General features: G+C 45.4%; 1 protein-coding gene across 4 annotated transcripts in view; it reads left to right on the forward strand.

The window, feature by feature from the left end:
* The first annotated feature begins 13,480 nt into the window (after positions 1-13,480).
* Positions 13,481-14,848, forward strand: part of LOC128408339 (monoacylglycerol lipase ABHD6-like) — a 32,270-nt gene continuing 30,902 nt past the window's right edge. Inside the window, exon 1 of one of the 4 annotated variants that reach the window (XM_053377925.1) lies at positions 13,481-13,566. The gene's annotated coding sequence lies outside the window, so the exon portion shown is untranslated. Of the gene's footprint in view, positions 13,601-14,050; positions 14,348-14,848 lie in introns of those variants that run through there. The other 3 variants (XM_053377927.1, XM_053377928.1, XM_053377929.1) reach the window with 3 other exon arrangements.

Genomic DNA, 14,848 nt, shown 5'->3' on the forward strand with positions numbered 1-14,848 from the left:
AACAGAAATCCTGAGAAGGAAAGAAAAAGTAGAGAAGCCCAAAGCCACATGAGGGAAACTCAGAGCAGAAGTGGGAAGTCAACAGGGAATTTCCAAGGGCAACAGCTGCTAGTTCTCTAGCCACCTGGCAATTATTCTGATGATCCTTTCCAAGGCAGAGAGGAAGTCTGGGGGGAGAGATAAGAGAAATGTGGTGCAGATTGCTTCTCTAGCAACAGCTAAACAGGAAGGGGGTAGGGATCTTCTGGAGATAGGCTGCTCAGGGGGTGGGGGAATGGGGGCAGTTCAAGAAAATGCCCATCATTTGGTGAATTCTGAACTGGCACCCCAGCTCCAGTTCTATATTTTGCCGTACACTGCAAATGCAAATGAGCAGCGGTTCTGGCAGGTTTTCATCAGTTCCATTTAGGTGGCAAATCTTAGTCTTCCAAAATAGCTCTGGGGTCAAGGCACAAGCAACAATGAAAGCACAGATGTGAGTGTTCCAGAACTAGACAAATAGAGGGAGATGGGAGCATACGTGACAAAAGGAAAGCACAAAACATAACAAGTGGTACTTCAGCCTGGGAGAAATATGAAGGCAGAGCGACATGAACTTTAAATGGAAATTTGGTGTGTGCGGGGAGGAGACTGGAATACAAAATATGCTGCATTCCAATGGATATTTTTAATTTGTATCTCGCCCTTGGATACTAATGATCATTTTACTACTATTTTTTATTTAGTTGCTAACATAAATAATAATAATAATGACATATCAATGCATCAGAAGTTGGCAGGCATAACAGAGCATTGTTCTTGGCTCAATAAACCGGTGCAATGCTTACTGGGCTTATTCCTTTTGCTCAGTGCCTGGCACTTTATGAGACTGGTTGCATTGTCAATAAGTGGATTCAAGCAAACTTCCCTTGTCCCTAGCGTGTGTGTGTGTAGGCTTTTGTAGTCACAATTGATCTCCTGACCTGTTTTAATTACAGTACTTGTGTTTTAATGGGACTGTTTTATTACATCTTTTAATTATGGGTTTTTATAGTTTAACGTTACTGTAATTGGTTTTTATGCTTGGAAACTACTTAAAAGCTTATTTTGGTATTAAGTGGCATATGCATTTATTATTACTATTAACAGAAATAAAACAAATTGTTAGGGACACCCCCCAAAAAATTATATTGTTGTTGGCATCCATCTGTCTTGGTAGAAAAAGGATGAGGTAATGTCAGACCGGTGGACAGTTACAGCAGCTGCTGGGGCTGTAGATAACAATATGGGAGAGAAATGTTTTGTTGCAGCCGGGGCAGATGAATGCATCCTAAGCATAGAACTATCCTGGTACCAACTTTGCAGGAGGGGAAAAAAACCACCACCATCATCAAAGTCCACTCTGAAGATGAGCTGGCCTAGGGAATGGGAGTCTATGGAACCTATGGAACAGCTTGGGGTTGGCTGAATCTATACTTACAGTCCTAATTTACAAGGGGCAATCAAGGTTGGATTCAAGCTAATAATGTTTGCTGCCAAAAGTCTGGAAGCAATAACATTATTGCACCCTTAGATCAATAATGGAGAACACGTAGTTCCACCACAATGTCATTGAACCACCAGTCTCCAGTGTCATAGTCCTGTGTTGCCAGCCATGGTGGAGCTCAGTGGAGGGAGAAGCCAGCCAACCAGCTGAGTCTCGGGGTGGGGGTTGGGTACTTGCCTGGAGGTAGAGTCTCCAGGTTCAGTCCAGTCCTAAGGTCTGGAGTATCTCAGTTCACGTAGTCAGACAACCCTGGAGTCAAGAAAGCCGAGGGTCCAAGGGCACGGGAAGCAAGAAGCAGCAAGGTCTGGCCAGGAACGACACATGTTTCCAGCAACTGACTGAGGCTGGAAACCCAGCTTAAGAAAGCTGGAGCCAGCTGGTTCTCATCCGGAGGAAGAAGGCTGATCATCAGCAGGTGTCACTTTGCCTTCTGCTCCTTCAGGCTGCTGCTCAGCAGGTGAAGCTGACTCCTGGCCTATGACACCCAGCCAGCATGGCCAAAGCCAGAACCCTTCCATGCGTCCTTTCTGTTGTGCGTCCATTGTGATTGTGCTCATGATGCTATTGGTGTGGTCACATGAAATTCCACTTTGCAAAAGTTTTGGAGTGATCACACTGCTTCGTTTCCAATCAGTGCATATCCTGCTGAAATATCAATGTTCTGATTTCTTTTTTGTCCTTTTTTCATGCTGTAGCTCCTCCGGCAGCAATATGTGGCAGCGTGGGGAAATCCACCTCGAATGCACTCTAATTGTGCCATGACTTTATTGCAGGATACATCCACCATAAAACATCCGTCTGAGATGATGGAGTCCAACCACATCCCTGCCTTGTTTGCTGATTTGGACCACATGGCAGACAATCAGTTAGCAACCCTCTTCTGAAATCTGGGACTAATAAGAAGTCAAGTTTTCTAGGACATGATAAATACCATGTTCTTACCATCTGAAGGTGCATCATCCAATAATGACAGGGTGTTTGCAAACGCACACATGAAAACCTGGCCACAGTCACGTGTGCCCTTTTATGCTCCTTATTACAATTTCAGCAATATGTGTAACTACTTAATTATCCCATGGTGACCTAATTAAAATTAACTAGCTCAACTCATATTTACTTTCCTGGGTTAATGTGAAGTGTTGGCAGGTATGCCAGAACATCCCAGGTTGTCAAAGTGCTAGGTGTCGTTTTACAGTGCAAACACGCACACAGGGTTGTAACTGCAGCTGGCAACATGGCCTTTGAGCTAAGGAATTGTGTCCAGCAGGTGGCAGGGTTTATAATTGCTTACTCGAGTCATCTGAGTCTTTTAGAAAACCCCAGGATTATCAGGCAGCACAGGCAGGGTACTTTGCACTCAGGTGAGTGAAAAGCAAGGTTTTGTGTTTGTTTTCTAAACTTCAGGATCCAATTGTGCAACACAGTTTAGATCAATGGCATGGATTCCATAGTCCAGTCAGAGGGGAACTGAATATTTTTTGGGCCTCAACACAAGTGAAGGATCGTAGGAGAACGCTGGATTCGGCAGCAAAAAGTTTGTTACAGTAGTCCTAAGAATGTCTACTCAGGGGGACTTCCGGGTTAGCGCCATCGGCTAATGGCGGATTCCCTCCGAGCTCCGGAGGGAATCGGCTCCACAGGATTAGGGTCTTACCGCTGCGGCGACGCAGGGACCCTTAAAAATCACAGGCGGTGAAGCCTGTGAACCTGGTGACTCGGCGGGCACCATTTGCGCCCCCCGACCTGCGAAGGAGCCTTTTTAAAGGCTTTGGAACGGGGGACGGGGTGAGCGGCGCGGTGCTGAGAGTCGACTGCTTCTCCTGCGGAGTGAAGCCGCGCTGCCATGGCCGGAGAGTGCTGACTTCTTCTTGTGATTTGGACTTTAAAATAACAACCCATGAGTATTACGGAAATTGGATTTCTAAGGAAATTTTTCTTTCGTGAATTAGGCACGATCGGGGAAAGCGTAAACAGGAAGTCCGTCTCCCCGTCCTGTAAACAATCTAAAGCAAGGACCTGCTAACTAAGGTCGAGAGAATTCTTTCTTTTATTATTGGGTAAAAGACATTAATTTCACGATTTGGCACTAGAAGAAATTTTACTGGAGGATAAGAGCTAATTTTGGGAGCTGAAGTGCCACCCCCTCCCCGGACCCGGGAGTGATCCGCGAGAGAGCCTGTTGAAAAGACATTGAAGAGTTTGACAGCTGTCAAATTAGCTGTCAAGCTGTCAAGACGGAAAAAGAGAACTTTGTTTCTGCTGCTTCTGCTGGCTATATTTGTTACAATTTGACTATACTTTGTTGAAAATAAGGAAGAACTGATACAAACTAATTTGACTTTTGGATTTGAACTGGAAGGAATACTAAGTAACCAAAATCCCTCTAGAGGGGATTTTGGGACATTACAAGAATGGCTGAAGGAGGGAAAATTCAGGCTGAATTGGACAGAGTGTTTCTTCTCTTGGGAAAGTTACAAGGCCAAATTGATGTTTTGGCTACAAATGTTGCAACTCTGGACTTAACAGTAAACAAATCCATTGAATTTGATAAGGAATTGACTCAGGAAGCCCATGCAGCTGGACAAGAAGAGAAACTTGAGAGTTTTGAGAGTGTGAAAAAAGAGATATATGTTGTTTCTGAGGAAAAGGAAGGAGGAGATGTAATGTTGCAGATGACAAAGGAGAGCCAGAGGCCTGACATGATGGTTACAAGGGAAAATAAGAACTTGATGGTGAAAATTTGGTCTGAATTGGAGACTGAAGAATGGAGAGATCTCCTTATGTGGAAATCGGAAGACCCAAGGATTACAAATTTGATTAAGGTGGAAGTTGGAGCTTTGGGGACATTTGGACTTGAAAGGAGTAAGAAACAAGATTCAGGCTCCACTTTTAAGTATGGAGGTCTGGCTGGAAGAAACATGGACCCTATTGGACTAGTGCTTCTCCGAGATTTGGTGTTTAATACCAAGGGCTATCAAAAAAACTGGCAGAGAGGAACTGAGAGAGAATTAAGAGCCTCGGACGTGAGATCTCCAGGCTGATAGTAGATTGATTGATGGACGTTTGTTGGGGATTGAAACCGGGAAAGGGGGGGGGGAGTTTGGGAATCCAAAGGGTGTATAATTATAATCTGTTTTGTTTTTATTTTTGTTATCTGTTTGAGAATTGAGGAAATCGTGGAAGGGAATTTAGGCTGACTTTAGAAAAAGGTTTTAAGAATAAGCACTGATGTATTACTATTGATGTTTATAAGGCAAAAGTGGTTTTTTAAAATGAACTAAATATAAAAAGGTTAAAAATTAGGGATAAGAACTTGTTGAACCAACAATTTGAATTGGAATACAAGAGGGGGAGGTGTGGGGAAGTCAGGGAAATATGTTATTGAAAATAAGGATTGTGAATTCTATGTGTTTTTAAACTTTTTTGTTTTTTCCTTTTTTGATTTTTTAATGTATTACAATGGAAAATTTTAATAAATATTTTTTTTTTAAAAAAAGAATGTCTACTCAGAGGTAAGTCCTACTGAATTCACTTGGGCTTACTTTTGGGTAAAGTGGCTTTGGATCACAGCCATACTATTTCACTCTGGCACAGGGAGCTGGTTTGTCCCCCTGCAGCCAAGCAGCAGTGATCAGTATGGCAGTGTGAGGTGCAAATGGGAATATGCAATGTGGCTAGCAAGAATTGCTTTGAAGAAAGCTAGCATAGAATTGCTTTGAAGAAAGGCTGTGGAAACAGATACCGTATATCTTATTAGAGGCTACTTGAATCCAGGCAGAGCTGTCTAGCTGCATCCTTGCTTGTCTCATCATTAACTGTGACATCTGGAGCCTCTGATTGCACCAAAACAGCTGCAAATAAGGGGATAGGACAAAATACCAAGGCTAGTTAACACAGCTGGATTTGAGGGGAAACAAGCAGCAGTGTGGGTGACGAAGTAATTTTAGGGCATGGACTTAATGGTCTTATCCTCTGCACTCTGTTTAGATTGCAATGTGTATTACTTCAGTTGTGAGACACTCACTTCACATAACTCTTCCTTGCTGGTCTCCCTGCAGTCATTTCATGCTTTACAATCGTTTTACATTCCTGATACGTTAGGGCAACAAATGAACAAAAAGCAGTTTGCTAACCCTGATCAGAAAGAAACACTGCAGGCGCCTGCACTTTTGCAGTTTAAACGCCCTCAAATTATAGCAAATTTGTTTAGGGAAGCTTTTAATGTTTGATATATTACTGTATTTTAATATTTTTTTGGAAGCTGCCCAGAGTGGCTGGTTGCTGAATTCGGCACAAGCTTAAGTTTCTGAACCGTCTTCAGAGACAGCCCTATGTATAACTCATTGCAGTAGTCTAACCTTGAGGTTACCAGAGCATAGGCAACAGTAGTTAGGCTATCTCTGTCCAGATAGGGGCATAGCTGGGCCACCAGCCGAAGCTGATGGAAGGCACTCCAGGCCACTGAGGCCACCTGAGCCTCGAACGACAGCCAAAGATCCAGGAGTACCCCCAAGCTACAAACCTGCTCCTTCACAGGAAGTGTAACCCCATCTACAGCAGGCAATCTCCCACCCATCCGGTCTAGAGAACCCCCCACTAACAGTGCCTCAGTCTTATGTGGATTGAGCTTCAGTTTGTTGGCTCTCATCCAGGCCATTACTGAGGCAAGACACTGGTCCAGCGCTTCTACCGCCGCACCTGCAAATGTAAAGGAGAAATAGAGCTGAGTGTCATCAGCATACTGCTGACAACATACTCTGAATCTCCGGATAACCCCACCCAGCAGTTTCATATATAAATTAACCAACAAGGGGGATAGGATTGAGCCCTGCAGAACCCCACATTGAAGTTTCCATGGGGCTGAAGAGCATTCCCCAAGTAACACCCTCTGGGAACGACCATCCAAGTAGGACTGGAACCACTGCAAAGCGGTGCCACCCATCCCTAGTTCGGAGAGTCGCTCCAGAAGGATACGACGGTCGATGGTATCGAAAGCCGCTGAGAGGTTGAGAAGAATTAACAGGGATGTTTCCCTTGTCTCTCTCTCGACAGAGGTCACCATACAAAGCGACCAAAGCAGTTTCTGTGCCAAAACCAGGCCGATTGAAATGGATCCAGAAAATCAGTTTCTTCCAAAAGCACTTGGATCTGGTCTGCAACCACTTGCTCCAGAACTTTGCCCAGGAAAGGGAGATTAGCAACTGGTCAGTAGTTAGTTAGGTTTTCTGAATCCAGGGAAGTATTCTTAAAGAGTGGTTTTACCACTGCCTTCTTCAAACAGGCAGGAAGCACCCCCTCTCGTAAGGAGGCATTGATCACCTCCCTGGCCCAGCCAGCTGTTCCCTCTCTGTTGGTTTTTATTAGTCAAGAGGGCAAGGGTCTGGTTGCTCTGACTGATGGTGCAAACAAGGCAAATGCTAGCCTTTAACTTCATTATCTGTCACCGTCTGGGTAGTGGTTTGGGAGCCCCTGGAGTTTGGCCTTCAAATCCAGCCCAAGCCACATGTAATGATCTCTGGTAGGCAAGCAAGCCCTGATAAGAAGGAATGACTCTCCGGCAGTTTTATGTACTTAAGTTTATTTTTAAAAAGACACATCCAGAGCACAGCTTCTCGCCTGCTTGCATTTACGATAGTTGGCCAGTCTGAATCTTCGTCCATCCCGCAGCAGGAAGCACGCCAAACTCCCGCCTTTCCCCTCTTGCCCTTCCATTGCCCTCTGATCTTATCCAGTCACCTCAAACGGGGACTGAGAGGCTGGTCTGCCCCCTCCCCACTTCCACTCAACACAGACTCAGACCGCTGCTTATCTGCTGATTGCCTAGCAACGCTCTGGCTGCCTTCCAACTCTTCCTCTTCTTAGAGCTAACAGAGTCTTCCCTGGGAAGTGGGGGGTCGAACTGCCCTTTCTCGACTCTGTCAGCCAGCTCTCATCTGCAGAGTCGGTCCCTCGTCCACTTAATTCAATTTCTGAGTCTAACTCTTCCCCTGCGCTCTGGGAGTCCACGTTCCTGATACCATACCCCTGGAAGTGATATGGTAGGTTGGCAAACTTATTTGTTAGCAGAAAGGTCCAGACCTTTCCTGGCTTCCTGGATTGGAATATGCACATGGTGCCATATATGGAAATAGCTGACCATTTGCTCTGTGAGTTCTGGAGGGTCATTCACACAAACTCTTGCCTTATTTGAATATAGCAAGAAAAGGTAGTCTTTGTAGTTGAAAAGCGATTGCATGAAACAGACTTGAATGCGGTTCCCATTCTTACATCAGGTAGCACTGAATTCTTATGGGAGCACTTCTAAACACACTTACTAGAGCGAAAGTCCTGTTAAATATAGTGGGACTTAACTTATTCTGAATAAACATGTACCGTTTTGCTTGTATGCAACTGAATGGTTGAATTTTTGGACCATGTTAGTTAATTTACTGTACTCGGCTACTATACAGGCAGCCCCCATCACCTTATGTGGTTACATTCCAGGACTTTGGGTGCGCAAGTGAAATAAAGTGGGCAGCACCCACTAAAATGTTTCCCCTGCTCTTCAGATCTCTCTCCCTCTCTCTCGCCACACAACTCTCTCTTCAGCTACAGTTGAAACTTTGGGGCCAGTTGGAGGCTGAAGGACGTGTGGGAAAGTGACTGCTGCTGTTGTTGCTCTACGCTGTGTGTCAGCTGTTAGACGGGGAAGCTGAGCAGCCTAAACAAAGCCCCGGTGTACCTCCAGTCTATTTGGGGCTTCCTCCACCCTCACTGACAGTCTTTTTGGGCTCCGGGGAGGCTCCTCACGAGCCATGAGGACTCCCCAGCATTTCCTAGTATGATTCTATTTGTTTGTTTATTTCCTGGAGCCATGTGAGTAATACACAGGTAAGTTGGGGGGGGGGGATGCCTGAACTTCACTTCACTAGCTTTACTTTAAATTTACTCCTGTATAATTTAAAGCTTGTAGGCAAACAAACATATTCCTTAAGACAGAGTCAGGAATGGCAGCACACAAGGCAGTCTCTGTCAAACAAGTTCTTCCTCTTTTACGATTATATAGAACATTGAGCTGGATAATAGGTTCCTTGTGAAAAACGGATCAAAATTCTTTTTGGCAAAGAGACAATTATCTCTCATCATAAGAATGATGATGCCAGTTGCTTACGCCATAGTTAATTACACCTCATAACCAAATAATCAGGAGCCTTAAGCCTTTCAACATTTCTGTATCACTTTCATCAAATGGCTTATTGTCTCTCACACAAAGTTGCATACCTACTTAAAACTAGAAGTAAACATTTGCCAGGTAACATAGTGCTGCCTTGGGGAGATTATGAAACTGGTGGTGTAGCCTGCTTTTGTATGGAGTAGCCATACATAGGAGCCCCATCCCCCTTTTCACCTGGCCACCTTACTTCTGCTCATGGTTAGTTGGCTTGTTTCACTTCAGAAGTCGTTCAGCTATGGATACAAAGGCTTGAAGCATACACAGGAATGGACTAGCTTTCTGACAACCACAGTTGTCTCCTGAGTGAATGGTGACCCTTGGCAGATGAAGAAAATGTCCACATAGGTTGAAAGCAGGGCAGTAAACAAACAAACAAACAAACAAACAAACAAACAAACAAACAAACAAACCACATTCCAAAAGAGATAGTAGATAAATAACCTGTACAATAGGCCAACCAATTGCTGGGAGCAGAAGGATTTCCCCATCATTCCTGCTTCCCACCATCTTTCACCTCTGCCCCCCTTCCGCCATTTTCTTTTTGAAGCAGTGCTGGGAAATGCTGACATAGATAAGAGACCTAGGATGCAGGATAGTGGGACAACAACACCATTGACCATTGATCCTGGATTTGAAGATGCAGTTGGTGTGTTGGAGCTACTTGCTAATGCTATTCTAGGGTGCATGGACAGAAGTATAGTGTCCAGATTAAGGGAAGTAATAATACCACTCTGTTCTGCCTTGGTTAGACTACACCTGGAGTACTGTGTCCAGTTTTGGTCACCACAATTTAAGAAGGATATTGACAAGCTGGAACATGTTCAGAGGAGGGTGACCAATATGATCAAGGGTCTGGAAACCAATGATCAGTTAAGGGGATTGCATACGTTTAGCCTAGACAAGAAGTGACTGAGAGGACATATGATAGTTGTCTTCAAATATCTAAAGGGCTGTCACTACTACTACTACTACTACTACTACTACTACTACTACTACTACTAATTTATTTCTACCCTGCCCATCTGTCTGGGTTTCCCAGATGGAGCAAGCTTGTTTTCCCCGGTTCTCGAGGACATCAATGAATTCAGAATAATTTTAATTAGTTTTCAATTACAATCCAAAAATAGCCTCATTATAACAATACCAATTTATAATACAATTATTAATACCAATCATTCAAATACCGAATTATATAATTTAAATAAAGTGGCCCCCTGCGTGCTAGATTTGATGATTTGTTGATTTTCTTTATTTCTGCATTCCAAAATCTTATTAATTTCCATTATGTTCCAGTAATAATAATAATCCCCTATACAACAACTGCAATATTAATAATTTCTATTCATGTTGACACTTTAAATGATTTATAAAACTACAAGTGAAGAACTCAAAATATATCCTTGTTCTTCCTGATATATCCTTGCTTTTCCTTTGCCAACGATCTCCCGCTGTCATGGTGGCTGCCTCCATTAAGGCAGAGAGGAACCGGGAGCTAAGGGAACCAATGAACTCAAGTTCCAAGAAAGGAGATTCTGACTAAGCATCAGGAAGAATTTTCTGACTGAGCTGTTCGACAGTGGAACAGTCAGACTCCCTCAGAAGGCAAAGGCCTCTCCTTCCTTGGAGGTTGGATGGCCATCTATCCTGGATGGTTTAGTTAAGATTCCTGCATTGCAGGGAGTTGGACCAGATGACCCTCAGTGTCCCTTACAATGCCACAAATCTATGATTCTATGACATCCACAGTGCCCTTGGAAACAGGGCCACACCCCACCAAGCTGGGGCCATGTTGGGGATGCCGCCAACATGAAACATAGACAAGGAAGTATCTGGCCTGCAGGCCAAGGAGGGGGCATCGCCATCTTGTTGCCTTGCCCCTTGCATATCAGACAGGTGCCTTTTCTATTGTCCTTTTGGCATCTGTTGAGGACTTTCCGCTTTCCACAAGCCTTCCAAATAGACATTGGTGTTGTTGTTTTTTAACTCCAGTTCGTATCTCTGCTGGATTTGAAATCGTGTGTGTGCATGCGTGCACAATTCTTTTAAACTATTTTTCTATGTTTTCAATTACTTTTATTGTAGTGTGAAATTACTTTTAAGTAATTTTTTGGAAGCTGCCCAGAGTGGCTGGGGAAGCCCAGCCAGATGGGCGGGGTATAAATAATAAATTATTATTATTACTTTAGGAGAAGTGATTCCTAAACAGATAAAAACAATGCCGCAACATGCAAGACACCAAGAAAATTAGACAGTATTCACCCACTGCTAATCTGTAATCTGTTAAGGCTATTTTGAAGAAGTTGCTTTAGCAAATAAGCCAAATATATCCCTCATGCTCCCATTTTCCCATGATTACATCCCTGCACCTGAACAGGGAGTTCCCTTTGTTGTGAAAACAAGTGTTCACTGCACTAGAAAAAGCTATTTATTAGTGTCAGGCTTTTCAGAGTGCAACTAACCTTCACTTAGTGTGCAGTGATCCCATTTTGATACATCCTTATATTCTTTAAACATTATTTTATCAACGACTATGGAAAGTTCTCTAAAGACCCAGTTAAACTTTGACCCATGGATTTCCTTTATTGGCTGTTAGCATTATCTTTAATAAATCATTCCAAAGGTTAGTTCAGGTACTTCAAACAGCCCCAATACAGTGAAGACTGATAAGACATTTTCAAATTGATGGTGGTGGTTTTCATGCTTTCTAAATGAGATCTTGATGGGCTTGATGGTAGATGTTTTTATAGTGGAGTAGCCTGAAAATCTGAGCAAGGAAGGTATATATTGGCTAACATCAGTGACATCACAAACCCATCTCCTCCCTAGGCAATTCTGCATCATTAAACAAATTTAAAACCTGGTTGGAGGTTTTGTGCAAGGTAAAACCAGCAAAACTGGTTGCTGCATGGCAAGATTACTTATCTATGAAATGCCAAAGAATTCAACATCTATCATGGGTTAATAGCTTCAAAGCTAAGAGATTAGCTCACACCTACATATTCAACAAGGTCGTCACAGTGAACAAGGCAGATTTTGTTAACGTAAGTAATTCTGGCAGGAAAGGGAGTGGAAACAGAACTGCCAATATAATAATGCTATTATGCATATCTAAAGTGCAACTGGACTTGGAATTCTGTATACAATTCTTGTCACTGTAACTCAGAAAAGGATATTGTAGAACTGGAAAAGGTACATAAAAGGACAATCAAAATAACCAAGGAGCTGGGGCAACTTTCTTGTGAAGAAAGGTTACAATATTTGCAGTATTGAGTTTAGAGTAAAGGGGAGTAGTGGAGACATTATTTAGATGTGTACAATTATGCATGATATGGAGAAAGTAGGTGGGTTTTCTTTTTTCTCCCTTCCTCGTAGTATTAGAACCCAGGGCTACCCAATGAGCTGAATTTGGAAGATCCAGTGCAGGCAAAAGGAGGTACTATTTCAGCCAGCTCACAATTAGAATTGTGGCATTTGTTCTCCACGAGATGTAGTGATGACCACCAACCTGGATGACTTTTTGAAGGTGTTAATATGAATTCATGGTGGATAAGGCTATCAGTGGCTACTAGTCATTATGGCTACGTACTACCTCTAGTATTGGAGGTGGTATACCTCAGAATACCAGTTGGTGGGGATCCAATGTGGTTGGCCACCGTGAGAAAGGACGCTGGACTAGGGAGGTCATTGTCCTGACCCAGCAGGACTCTTCTTATGTTCTTAAGACTCTATGTTGGAGGTAACAGTGCTTCAGAATACAGTACCAGTTTCTGGAAGCCACAGGAGGGGAGAGTGAGCTTGAATCCTGCTTGTGGGTTTTCCACAGGCAACTGGTTGGCTGCTTTGAAAACAGGATGCTGGACTAGATGGGCTACAGCCCTTCTTCTGTTCTTACGGTTGTCTGTAAGAGACCATGTATGTGAAGTAATGTGCATTGCCATCTAAAGTGGCAAGGCACCAAGGGTCTAAAAGTGCCAAAGTGAACCCCAATGGCACCTTACAGAAGTCTGTATTATATTTTACTGTTCGTATAATACGCAAGCCCAGGGCTTTCTTTTTTTTAGCCAGAGCTCACAGGACCTCAACTCTGGCACTTCTCAGGTCTTAGAATTGGCATTCTAAGAGAACAAGGGAGAAGTTCGTGGTGAGCCCTGGCACCTCCTTTTCTAGAAAAATAGGACAGCACAAGCCTACATTCACTTTTCAGCGCAGGAAAACAGCAGCACATAAATGCTTCTAATAAACCCCATATAACAACTGCGTTTTGGGGGCTGGGTTTTTTGAAGAAGGAAAAAGCACCTTTTGGTGCGAAATGAACAATTTTTTAGCTCCGTTTTATCGTTTGCACAGGGATGAGGGGGGAAAGCATTGCTCGGGATGGGGCGGCGTGGAGGCATCCCCAAAGGTGCCAGCGTGAAAATGCCGCTTCATTTGAGCCAAAGGCGAATCTCTCCGCGACTCTACACTCATTTGGGGTCGCATCCCAAGAATCCAGTAAGTGCAGAACGCGGCGGGCCGATCCTTTGCCTCCTTTATTCGCCATCTCCGTCCCTCGCCTGGCGCGGGCGAGCGCAAAGCCGCCTGGGTGGCCTCGGCCTGCCTTGTCGTTGCGAGGAGGCGGGGAAGGGCCTTCCGTTGAGCCAACCCCTTTTCTGTCGGAGGGTGGGGAATCACGCGCGGCCCTTGCCTTTAAGGTTCAATCGACAGAAAAGAAAGGGGGTGGTGGCCAAAGGCGCCGGCCGGCCGAAGTGGTGGTGGTGGTGCTGGGGCGCTGCGCGCGCCGATTCCCGGGGTTGGAACCCGCCCCCCCGCCGCGCAGCCGAAGAAGCAGGTGCGGCGAGGCGAGCGAGCTGGTGCGGCGCAAGGTGGGGGTGGTGGGGGGTTTGCATCGCAGAGCGGCTGGGGGCCGGGGAAGAGGAGAGGGAGGAGGGCAAGCCGGTGGGGAGAGGGGCTGGGAGGTTAACAGGCCGGCGGGGGAGCGGGGAGAGAAGACAGCCTCCGCTGCTGCCGCTGCTGCTGCTGCGATGGAGTGAGCAGACTCGGTGGAATGCAAGGCAGGCGCGGGCAGCCGGAGGAAGGCGCTGCGGCATCGCTTGCGTGCGGTGCTCCTCCTGCGTGATTCGCCCCCAGGCGCCGGCCGGTGGCGCATCGGGGACCGTGCGACGAGCAGAGGGCCCTGCTGTGTCACGATGTTGGCAGCGGGGGTCGGACTCCGGAGGGCCAGGCCGGTGTGGCTCAAGGGCGCGCTTGCACAGGCATCCCTGGCTTGGATGCTGGCCAGTGCAGCCAAGGCAGGAGAGGATGCTTTCCCGGCTAAAATTAATGCCCAGGCCCGCCTATCCTCCTCGCTCGTTCTTTAGGCCAAACAGCCCCCTCTCCTCCGCCGACAGGCCGACCACGCGTAATGTACGGGTCGAGCGATCCGCCGGTTTGCGTCCCCTCTGCGAGCGGACGTTTTTGCTGTGTCAGCCCAGGAAGCGATGTCGCTTCTGGCGCATTCACACGGTCGCTTGTCACGTCGGCTGGCATCCTCCTCAGGGAGCCAGCCCCCGTTGGACACAGTGGGACTCGCAAGACTTCTAGTATCAGGCTGAAAGGCTTCCAAACCCTCTGTAAGTTCCCCTGGAAATCGGGCACCTTCTCCGTTACTCCGTCGAAGGCACGCTCGCCTCTCCTTTGTTTCTCGGTTCGTTGCTGTCTGTTTATGCTCGGAGTGGCAGCTGTAATCTGCTTTAGTGCTCGGAGGACAGAATCAGGTGCTGATAATCGTCGGTTATTCCGGATTACTGGAAGATAGGTGTGTGTGATCTGATCTCATGAAGGACCCCTGGTGACCCGCTTCTTTCCCCATGTCTGTAATGTCAGTGTAAAAGGTGCAGAAAGTAGGTTCGTTTCTTCGTCTTCTTTTTTAAAAAAGGCTTTCTTCAGCTTCTTATCCTGCATTGCCATCCATTTGGCATGCGAAAAGCATCTGAAGCGTGCCTAGCTCTGTCAAAGGACTTGGCATGTGTTTTGTGGACAGCTGAACCAAAGGGCAATAACACCTGGTATGTGGTACATTTCTGGTATAGAGAAAATGGAGACTATATAAAGTCTTGAATATTTGATTTTGC

This window comes from Podarcis raffonei, chromosome 2 (genome assembly GCF_027172205.1).
Source record: "Podarcis raffonei isolate rPodRaf1 chromosome 2, rPodRaf1.pri, whole genome shotgun sequence".
NCBI lineage: Eukaryota > Metazoa > Chordata > Lepidosauria > Squamata > Lacertidae > Podarcis > Podarcis raffonei.